At 33.1% G+C, this 12,510-nt stretch overlaps 1 long non-coding RNA gene across 1 annotated transcript; it reads left to right on the forward strand.

Annotated features, from left to right (window-relative positions):
* The first annotated feature begins 6,884 nt into the window (after nt 1–6,884).
* Nucleotides 6,885–10,780, forward strand: LOC147840871 (uncharacterized). Its single transcript, XR_015507827.1, has 3 exons — nt 6,885–7,130; nt 8,437–8,499; nt 10,642–10,780. It is a non-coding gene; the product is annotated as an uncharacterized LOC147840871 (long non-coding RNA).
* Nucleotides 10,781–12,510: the final 1,730 nt, after the last annotated feature.

Here is a 12,510-nt window from a genome sequence, read left to right on the forward strand (position 1 = left end):
TGGAATGACTGTATATTAGCACAGCTGTGATTACCCATAGTTTTCAGCCTTATCACACTGCAATATTGTTTTAATGAATCTAATGTTCTTTGCTTTATTTAAAACATTTAAAGTGTATAGAACATCCTCATTTAGCATAGTAAATATCTCTGTGTGTGTGTGTGAGAGAGAGAGAGAGAGAGAGCAAGAGAGATAGAGTGTGTGTGTAAATGAATGAGTAAAGAAAAACTCCATCTTGGTGTTAAATCAGAAAGGTGAATGAGCGGTTGATACGGTGCTGTTTGGTAAGCAGATTGAATATCAGAGAAAAGGCCCTGGGAAAGTGGCGGAGCCCAAATTTCCCATTTAGAATTACCATATTTATTACTCTACCCCAGCTAAAGAAACATTCGATTCAGACTCGCTGGGGTTAGATGAGAGTGTCATAGCCTTTCCTGACACTGAATTTTGCTCTATCAGAAATGGAATGAATTACCTGTTTCTCAATAGTATAGCAATTGATTTTTGAGTCTATTCATTTCTGTTATAGCTGATAAATATAGATGTTTACGTCTTTTCCATGATTTTAGTGAGGGGTTGATGCCGCATAGACAGATTGGATGAATTTGAGAATGCTATTAGTAGCTAACTGACCTATTAAAAAACAGGTTTATACCCATTTCAAATTAACCAGGGGTGTTTACTTATTATTTTAGTTATGTTTATATGTTTATTTACAATACATAGATGTTGTTACTGTAGCACGATTCAAGTATGAACACATTTAATGTTTTAATATGATACTTTTTAATAATTTATCATGTTTCTACAGTTTAGCCTGATGTTAGACAGGCAGACAGACAGACAGATAGAAAGATATTTCTTTTTCCGCTTATTCAGCCGAGCGGAGGTATCATGATGAATCATATTGGAAGAGTTTCAGGTGTCAAAGCCTATCTTTAAATGTAATTACCCATTTCTGTGCTGGAGGAAGGAATTATATTATATTAAATTACTTGGAAGCTTCACTTTTCTGCTTGACCACTTGATTGTATAGCTCTATAAATATTTAACAGATGGAAATGGTATGTTGTTCTGCTAATATTATTCTTTAGCGATAAGAAGAGGATCATAGGGGCAGGAGTATTGTTATAAAAAGATTGTTTTGTGACTGTCAGTGTGAGTTGGTATGGCATTAGGCCGGAAATGACTGTAGCTGAGGTTGCTGGTTTGAATGTTGTAAGAAGCGAATCATGAGCTATCACCACTGAGCCTCTGAGTGAGCCACTTGACCCTAGGTTTCTTCACGGGGATTGTCCTTGTAGAAAGTGTACCGACACTTGCTTTAGATAAAAGTGTGTGCTAAATGACTTACCAGGGAAAACCATCTATCTGCAGTGCATGTGGAAAGTATTCATAGCACTTCACTTTTTCCACATATTTTGTGTTATAGCCTTATTCTAAAATTGATTAAATGTATGTATTTCCTCGAAATTCTACACACAATACCCCATAATGACAGTGTTTTTATTTTTATTTTTTTTTAATTGTTGAAATGAAAAAAAAAAAACTGAAAAATCACATTGCCAGGAAGCTCTAAATTGAGCTCAGGTACATTCTGTTTGCACTAATGTGTCTTGAGATGTATCAGCAGCTTGATTGGAGTTCACCTATGGTCAATTCAATTGATTGACCATGATTTGAAAAGGCATACACCTGTCTATATAAGGTCCCAGGGTTGACAGTACTTGTCAAAACACAAACCAAGCATGAAGACAAAGGAATTGTCTTTAGACCTCAGAGACAGGGTTGTCTCGAGGCACAAGGCTAGGGAAGGTAACAAAAACATTTCTGCTGCTTGAAAGGTCCAATGAGCACAGTGGCCTCCATCTGCAAGATACAAGATGTTTGGAACCACCAGGACTCTTCCTTGAGCTGGCCGGCCATCTGCTGAGTGATCAAGGGAGAAGGGCCTTAGACAGGGACGTGATCAATAAAGCAATGGTCACTCTGTCCAAGCTCCAGTGTTCTTCTGTGGAAAGAGGAGAAACATACAGAAGGACAACCATCTGTGCAGCAATTCACCAATCAGGCCTGTATGGTAGAGTGGCCAGACGGAAGTCACTCCCTGAATGGAATTTGCCAAAAGGCTTCTGAAGGACTCTCAGACCATAAGACACAAAATTCTCTAGTGTGATGAGACTAAAATTGAACTCTTTGGAGTGAATGCCAGGCATTACATTTGGTGAAAAGCAGGCACCGCTCATCACCAGGCTAATACCATCCGGTTTGTTTTTCAGCAGGACAATGACCCAAAGCACACTGCGAAAATATCAATGGAGTGGCTTCACAATAACTTGGTGAATGTCCTTAAGGGGCCCAGCCAGAGCCCAGGGCTTAATATTATTGAACATCTCTGGAGAGATCTGAAAATGGCTGCAAACCATTGCTTGCTATCCAACCTGATAGAGCTTGAGCGGTACTGCAAAGAGGAATGGGCAAACATTCCCAAAAACAGATGTACCAAGCTTGTGGCATCATATTCAAAAAGACTTGAGGCTTTACAGTAATTGCTGCCAAAGGTGCATCGACGAACTATTGAGCAAAGGCTGTGAATACTTATGTACATGTGATTTTTCAGGTTTTTTATTTTTAATAAATTTGCAACAATTTCACAGTATGGGGTATTGTGTGTAGAATTTTGACGAAATACATAAATTTTATCCATTTTCGAATAAGGCTGTGGAAAAAAAATGTGGAAAAATGAAGCGTTATGAATACTTTCGAATGCACTCAACTTAAGTCCAACTTTAGTTCTATCAACTAAATTGTTGTTTTATCTATCTGTTTATCTATTGGTCTATTTTTCTATCCTTATGTTGCTCTGTATATCTATCTACCATTTAAGATTGTCAATCTTGCAAGCAATCTATATGTTACAATGCTGGTCCTGTCTGCTGTGTTTTGGTTTGTCTTAAATGTTTCCTATGTTGTTCTGTTGATGTTGGTGCATGCAAAGACTAAGCAAAGGCCAGAGAGAGATCCATGTGCAAATAAGTTTGTTAAATAAAAACAAGAACAAGGCGAACAGGACAGGAACAGGTACAGGAACACAACTATCCACCAGCATCCACATTCATCCACATTAATTTAAACGTTGACCACAGCTACCTTCTTATTCATTCATTTTCTTTTTGGCTTAGTCCCTTTATTAATCAGGGGTCGCCACAGGGGTATGAACCGCCAACTTATCCAGCATGTTTTATGTAGCGGATTCCCTTCAAGCCGCAATCAAACACTGGTAAACAGCTACCTTTTTATATTTGTATAAAGCATCTCTGCCTCAGTCAGTTGTTGTCAGCCGTAGAATGAATCTGGATTTTAATGAATCTTATGTTCTTGCAGGCTTTTGTTCTCCTGGTTCCTGTTTGGATTAAGTAACAGTTATTTATTTACAGTATTACTGCCAATTACTAGTAATACTGAACAATTTTACAGCAATTTTTTGCAGTTTGTCTGCTCAACTTTTTTTTTTATTTAAATAGACCTCCTTTATGCTTTTACGGATTTAGTTTTGACTGGTCTTGCACATTTTGCCAACATTATCAGTATTCATGCGTAATACATTTCAAAACACCAGATGTTGATGGCATCTGGTACAAATGTATGTTTACTTGTATAACCCTGTTATTTTTTTCAGCTTTTGAGCTATATATAGTAGTCAGCATCATTGTGTGTGTGTGTGTGTGTGTGTGTGTGTATGTGTGTGTGTGTGTGTGTGTGTGTGTGTGTGTGTGTGTGTGTGTGTGTGTGTGTGTGTGTGTGTGTGTGTGTGTGTGTGTCTGTGTGTCTGTGTGTGTGTGCATGTCGTCGTATGCGCTCATTCCTGAGGCCATGAGTGAGAGCTGCACAAGGCGATTCAGCTACATTAAGACTGGCCTCATTCATCAGCAGCCGCTCTGCATTCAAAGCACATGCTCCTCTTAAATGCCAGCTAAGCAGAACAGGGCCCAGAACAATGAGAGAAAAGCAAATTAAAAACATTTATTTATAGTTACTATCCCAGGCTAAGTCAGGCTGACTGAGTAATGAAGCTGCTCTCTGCTGTGCTTCGCCGTTATTTGTCTCTTATATACTCTAATATGCAGTTTGGGAGGCAACAGCTGTTAATCTTGACCAGTTTTGTTTCAGCTACAGTCTGTCTGTCTGCCTATCTGTCTAACTGGCCTGCATTTGTGTTTCATCTTTATTGCTAAAATAAAAAAATAAAAAACGTAATCAGATTATTTATTTATTACACAGTGCCTTAATCTGCTTTATATTTACTAAATAAGCCTTTGTTATCACATTTCTAAGTCTATTCTATTTTTGTATAACTGTCAATACATTCAATTTTTTTATCATGTGTTTTGAAGCTGAGTTTTCAACATCACTGCCACAGTCTTCAATGTCACATAATACATATTAAAGACCCCCTATTATGGGTTTTTGAAAATGACGTTCCATGCAGAAAGTAACACAGCTCTAAGTGAAAGGAAATAAGCAGCTGAGCATATTTAAATCTGCAAGTGCAACTTGATTAAAACTATTGATTCTGTTACAAAATAGTCAACTTAGAGTCAAATAAATGAATAGTATGTCAAGCATTCTTTTGCTTGAATGCATCAACGTCGATATGGTACATCGCCAAATATGTAGTTCCAGATCCGGTAAAATGTGAATGCGATTTCCCTCCAGAAAGAATCATAATGTGAAGATGACAATCACTGAATAAAACGTTAAAGTTCATTTTCACAACAATACCACAGTAAGCCAACCTCGTGCTGTGTTTGTTCCTGTTATTGTTTTCTGATGATTGATAGAATAATCTACACTTTAACACAGGATTTATCAGAAGTTTGGTATTAAAGGAAGGAGTACTATTATGTATGGGACTTTGTCGGAGTTTGTCAGTAACTATTACAGTTCATATAGACCATTTTCTTCTTCCTCCGCATCATAACATGTAAGTTTAATTAAAATTGTTGGCTTGTTTTTCTGTAATTTACAAAATATGTATTAAATTGTGTGTTGTAACTTGTAATGGCTCCATGTGGCTTGTAATCACTTATCTATTATAGATCAGTGCTTGTACTGTATCTCCCAGGTTAAATCTTTATGGGGCTATTTACATATTTCGTCCAAAACCATGTTAAAAACCTCTGCCCTTTGCCTTTGTCATTAGCTGTTCCTCTCACATGCGGCACAGTCCATTTTTGAAAATAGTTCAACTTTTGCCCCTGTGTGGATTAATACTGAAAGTGTGTTGTTATAACTTGGTGTTAGATTTAAGAGTGGAGTAATATGCTGGTGTTTAACTGCACTGTTTTATTGCATTCCTGCATTGGGCTCTCACATACTCTATGCTTCTTAATAACCGTGGTGGGCATTTCTCTCTGTCTTGCGCTGAACCCAGTCTAGATAAGCCTCTTGCAAAGGAGTGGATTAGGAGCAAATGTATCGCTGAACAAATCACATGGGAGTCGTTGGGATAAAAATACCTGCATAATTTAAGACAATGAAAGTGTTTTGAAATTAAATGAAAACCAAAGAATAACACTTTCATTGCATAAAAGGAGCTCATTAAATCAATCTGATACGATCGTTTGGTGACAGCTAAATTAATATTTCCTTTATTATCAATGTTGAAACCAATTGTCCTGATTTATGCTTTTGTAAAGACTGTCAACATTTAGCTTTTTTTTCTTAGTTTTATTAACTATAAGAAACTTTTATTAGTCAGGGACAAATTAAAATAATCAAATGTGACAGAATAGATGTACAAAATGATTCTTAATATTATTATTAGAATGTTTATATTTTATATGTGGAGCAAAATGCATTTTCACATGAATATCATCTGCGTTTTTCTTCCACTAAGAACCATTATTTACGATGGCCGAGAGAGCTTAACATGCTGCAATTTAAGAAAACGTGCACCTACTAAAAACACCAGCAAAAGGAGAAAAGATCTTTATCTTTGAAAGCACATGTGCTGCTAATCCTCACAATGCAAACACATTTTTTTAAAAATGTGCTGCATTTTCTTACAATGCAAACAATTTACGAAAATATTAGCATTTTCTCACAACACTTTCAAACTCAACGGAAATGTTTCAACAGGACATGACGGACCCAACTATTTTGGTTATGATTATTTAGGCTAATAAATACTAAAGACATGAGAATCAGGATGTTAAAAAACAAACAAAAAACTCACCTTTCAAAGATCACCTACAGCTTAACCAAGCAATAGTCACGGCACTGCGGCGTCTGTCCTGTTTTTGGGTCCCTTGAAACATTTCTGTTGTGTTCTGTTCTTTTTGGGTTGTGAGAAATTGTCTTTCATGCATTTGTTTGCTTTGTGAGAAAGTGCAGCGTGTTTTATAATGTGTATGCGTTATGAGGAGAAATTTTTTTGTTAGTTTGCCTTTTTTTGTCTTAATTTGCTTTTTTGTAATTGCACATTTTTTTTCTTAAATTGCAGCACAATAATTACTGATTTAACACCGAAAAAGAACCCCATGTATGATGATCAGTATATATGATGAAGAAAAAACAGCTGTCAATAAATAACATGTTAAAATGTGTACACATTTTACAAAATGTATATATTTATTTATTTATTTATTTATTTATTTACTTTTATTTATTTAGTTTTAATAAATGCATCCTTTGTAAACAGGAGAGTTTTTTTTTTTTTTTTCAAAAGCATCATAGTCATTTTTTGTAAACCATTTTAAAACCTTGGTTAGTTGCAAATCTACTTATTGATGTGTGTTATTTTTAGCTAAGCTCAAATTTAATTTTTTATTATCTCATATATATTTTTGGAGTCTAATTATACCACCTGCTAGATTTTCTGTGTAGCTGACTTCCTGTCATGTGACCATTTCTAGCAAGCAAACAAACCAAAAACAGAAAGAGCATTCATTTACACAAAAGGCTCCAGCACAAAATGCCTGCAGCTTCCAAAAACATTTCATTTGTGCAGATTGGATTACCAAGCTTGTCTATGTGGAACTTTTGCAAATCTGAATCGGATTACCTTTGTACTGTTTGGATTTTACATCCCTCCCTTACCATTCTGGAGGAATGGACCCACTGCCTTTGTGAGTACAAGTGCTTTAAATTATTTCAGAAAATGTGTGTGAACATTTAGAGGCATTGACGCACAACTTTGATTCAACATCAAATCTTGTAGGCCGGATGTATTGCATGTCTTTTTGGTAACTGTTGTTGCCCAGAATTGTTATGTAATACACTTGTCATGGGTCAAACTATAATGGCATTTCTGACTTTTTAATGTGCGCCTTTTAGTAATAAGGAAATTCACTTCCATTTGTAGCAATTCAAGTGTGAAGTAACACCTTAATGTTTTTGCAAGTACATAGTCAGCGAACTGCAGGCAGCTTTCCTTGCCAAACCACACTTATACAGACAGCAACCAGCATAGAATAAATAAGTAGTTGTTCACTCAGGACATGAGCTTGCATTCCAAAACAGCTGGATGGCATAAAACAGAATGCAGTCTGGTTGGGGAAAACTCGATAACATGGAGTCTAAGCAAGAAAAGGGTTTATATCCAAAAAGTATTAAAAAAAAATACACGTTTTGTAATGGCTTATCAGTGCATTTTGTGCAGTTTAGTGATGTTTTTTTCTTTTCTTTTTTTTAACCAGATTTCTACTTGTTGAAAATACCTGCAGGAAATTTTATTAATTTATTATTAATCAGCATATTTATGCATATTTTAATTAATTTATGTCATATTTAGCAATATGACAATATTAGAGTCACATGCACTGTACACATGTGTAGTACACACTCAAATAAATGTACCAAATCTGTCTCTTGGATGGTACCTTTTCAAAAGGTACACTTTTGTAGCATATAGATGGACATTAATTAAAGTTTGTTTTATATTCGCACCATCTGACTTTCTTCTTAATAATATAATTTCAGAGAAGTATTATTTGCAAATTCTAAGTAGGGAACACATTTTGATAGCCAATGGCTATCAAAGCACAAGTAGTTCACAGCAGAGCCACAGTTATGTTGTTTTGAATTCATTATTTGACAAAATATTTTTAAGATACAAAAACAGAGACTGTGTCACAAGTTGCCATTGTTCTAAAAGGAATGAATGTGCAAATATAAAATAAACTTTACCTCAAGTGTACCTTTAGGGTACACTTTTGTAGCTTTAAGCTACTGTGAGGTGAACAATCGTACTTTTTAGGTATTGATATCTACTATAGCACCTGTTAACGAAGCTGTATCTTTTGAAAAGGCAGCAGCCCAGTGACAGATTGTGTACCTTTATTTTAGTGTATTTTATTCATTTCTGTTTCCTTTATTTATAGTGTATGGAAGTTGATGGGGATTAAATATACTATATTTATTTTGTTTTTGCAGTCATAAACACTTCTGTATGCCCATGCTGAGGTGGCATTTTTATGGAAGGCAATATAAGGACAGGTATTTGAAAACTGTACATGCATTAATATGTGATATTAAGTGTGTCACATATGCAAATTTATTCATAAGGCATGTTTTTTTTTCATGCACATGTTCATTTTTAACCTTTTATAAAATGTTTGTCCAGCCTAAAGGAACGAAAACACTGCTAATACACCGTGTTCTTTAGCCCACTTTAGGCATAATCAATACATCAGCATGAATATGCTTTTGTAGATTTCAATTCAAAAATAATTGTAAGGTAATTTAAAATTAAACTAAAGATTTGTATTTGGTACAGATTTACTTCAGCAGCACTTACACATATATATATATATATATATATATATATATATATATATATATATATATATATATATATATATATATATATATATATATATATATATATATATATATATAGCACTTACACTATATACAGTTGAAGTCAGAATTATTAGCCGACATGTACATGCAAAATGTGGCTTTTTGCAAACGGATATTTTATTCTACAAAAAAATAGTTATTTATTTAGTCATTTATTTGTATATAATTTTTTTTGTGAATGATGGAGAATTAAAAAATCCTCAGTAAAATCCTTTGACACTGCAAACCTGACACATATTTTTGAACCTGACAATATTCAGACTTTTGTCTTGGAAATTAACATACAATGCTCAGTACACCCCTCACAAATCACGCCCATCACAAATGAACCGCAAACTTATGCAGCACGTTTTTACGCAGCTGATGCCCTTCCAGCCGCAACCCATCCCTGGGAAACCCTCACAAATCCCTCATTCAAATTAATATTTTGTAATGGAATATTGCTTTACAACATTATATTTTTGCATATACATTAGATTTGTCAGTACCTTAGCCAAATCTGGAGCTAATCTAACAAAATAATAGTCTAAAAAGTAGTAACTCAAATTAAATGTTAGGGAAAAATATTATATTAAAACGTAGCAAAAAATCAGCAGTTTATTCCCCTTTGGTGACCCCCAGATTAATAAAGGGAGTAAGCTAAAAAGAAAATGAATGAGTGAATATCAAAAATCAAGAAAAACAAAAAATATCTAAAATATTGTTGAAATTTTGTAGTTTGTATTTTTTTTTTCAATAGTTTGCTTGAATTTAATTGTATTATCTTTCTATTTCTAAAGATGTTCGGTGGTTAAAATGTTATTTTATAAATACATTAGTTTAATTAATCTGTTTTGTTTAAATGCACCAATATATAGAGTTGAGAATTTGAGTCAGAGTTACCCCCCCCCCCCCCCGTTTATTTTGTCCCCAATTTATGTTTAATTGTTTTAATAACTCATACAGTATTTAGTAACTGATTTTTTTTTTTATCTTTGCCATGATGACAGTAAATAATATTTTACTAGATATTTTTCTAGACACTTCTATACAGCCTAAAGTGGCATTTAAAGTCTTAACTAGGTTAATTTGGTTAACTAGGCAGGTTAGGGTAATTAGGCAAGTTATTCTATAACGATGGTTTGTTCTGTAGACTATTGAAAATAATATAGCTTAAAGGGGCTTATAATTTTGACCTTAAAATGGTGTTCAAAAAAATGTAAACTGCCTTATACTAGCTAAAATAAAACAAATAAGACTTTCTTCAGAAGAAAAAAAATATATTATCAGACATACTGTGAAAAATTCCCCTGCTTCATTTGGGAAATATTTTAAAAAAGAAAAAAAATTAAAAGAGGGGTATTAATTCTGACTTCAATTACATATATTACCCACATTCACTGATAAATGGATACAAATATTATTATTAATTTAAGTGGGGTGTATTCGTTTATGCTGAGCCTATTTAAACAACATTTTAGTAAATGTGTAAGCAAAACATCACTTTTAATACAATCACTCAACTGGGGAAGTGTGGTCATGATCAATTATTTTGTTTGTATTCACCTGCAGTGTCTTGTCTTAAATAGAGCACTTTTATTGGCTGTTCTGCTTGTTGAAGTGTTAAATCAAATTGTGTGTGTTGACACGTTTAAAATTCTGCCACTACTTTCAAACACTGCCTACCATATACTAGTGTAGAGTAAAATGTTTGCAAGTCTATTACCCATTGTTAAGGTGTTAATGTGGATAAATGCTTAGCCATGATTTATTCCCTCCCCCTTTTCCCTTTCCTAGGGCTGACAATGTAGTCTGAACCAGTCTGCTTTAAGACATCCAGTATATTTTGTTGCTGACCTGGTTTTTGCACGATCTGGAGGTGGACAGATGAGTTGTATGCTTCTTTGCTCAGATGAGCTGTAAGTGCAGAGGTGATGAGTTGGCAAATGTCAGGGGTCAAAATGTATTGTGACAGCACAGTTTGCAGACATCTGGCCCAATTAAGAGAAGGTTAAGCTCATCACTTCACCTGCACATGCCTTGGAAAAACAGAGATGTGTGAACAGCACACTTTTTTAAGGGTAAAGCATTATTGCAGTCTTCAGTTTTCATACACTGAAAAAAATAATGTGTGCTGCTTATTCAAACTACTTATTTAAAATGAGCTAAAACAACAATTCACAATTGTTTTATGTTCAGTCTACCTAAATATGTAGAAAATTAATAAGTTAACTTCATGTTGTCCCGACAAAAATTGATTGTGTGTAATCCAGCATTTTTTTTTTTGCATTTTTATAATGCAATCTTCAGTTTCATGTACTAAGGTACATCCATCCAAACCTGCCAGAATGTACTCAACTTTATTTATTTATTTATTTATTTATTTATTTATTTATTTATTTATTTATTTATAATTTTTTTGGTTTTAATTTATTATTGTTTTTATTTATTTTATTTATTTTAGTTTTTATGTATTTGTTTATTTTTGTTATTTTATGTTATGTATTTATTTGTTTTATTTGTTTGTTTATTTTTGTTTAATTTATTTTTGTTTTCATTTATTTATTGTTGTTATTTATTATATTTATTTTTATTTTTATTATTTTCTTTCTTTATGTTTTTGTTATTTATTTATTTGTTTTTATGTATTATTTGTTTATTTTTGTTATTTCATTGTATTTATTTTAGTTTGTATTTATTTATTTGTTCATATTTTTAAAATATTTTTGTTATTTTGTTTATTTTTGTTATGTGTTTATTGTTGTCATTTATTTTATTCATTTATTTTTGTTATTTTTTATTTATTTATTTTTGTTATTTATTTATTTATTCATTTAGTCATTCATTCATTTATTTGCAGCTTGTTCATACTACATATTTAAAATAAACTGAAACAACACAATTCTTGAGATTATTTGAAAACTTAATTATTTTATGTTTAATTCACTTAAATTTGTCTAAACCAGTTAACTTGATTGATTTGAGTTGGGACAACATGATTTAATTGTGTGGGACCCTACATTTTTACACTTTTCTAATTATTTAGCAATGAAATGACACAAAGAATACATCTGAGATGTGTTAGATCGTAAAGTTTGTTTTGACTGATTTTTGTTTTAACCACTGTAAACTGTGGTGTATTGTTTAAAATAGAAAACTTACAGTATTGGGTTGTACTTATTATATTATATAGTTGTTGTATTACCATAGCATTTATAAAATTACCCCAACAGATGAATACAAGTTTACTAAGATTCGAAAACACCATAGTAATCAATTTAATATATAATATTTTTTTCACGTGTTCTTTAAGCAATTTAATAAGAACAATTGCTTCTTTCAAGATATGCTTTTCCAGTAACAATCTTTTCAAATTTTAGTGGTATACAGTAGCACAGTGATCACTGTTTTTAATGCCACATTTGAATAACTTGTTTTTGAGTGGGTGGAGGGAAAAAACAATCTTCCTAGCATACAATATGCAACACTAGATAATCCGATTCTTTCAGGTGAATAGTTTGATCCTAAACAGCCATCTCTCTCATGTGTAGCATTAAAAAGTCAGATGCGTTCTGGTAAGGAGGTTTATTCTCTAATGGGAAGTCTAGTGAATTAAACTTGAGTTTTTGCTTAAAGGGATAATTCACACAAATATGATAATTTGCA

This window comes from Danio rerio, chromosome 14 (genome assembly GCF_052040795.2).
Source record: "Danio rerio strain M-AB ecotype USA chromosome 14, GRCz13ab, whole genome shotgun sequence".
Lineage (NCBI taxonomy): Eukaryota > Metazoa > Chordata > Actinopteri > Cypriniformes > Danionidae > Danio > Danio rerio.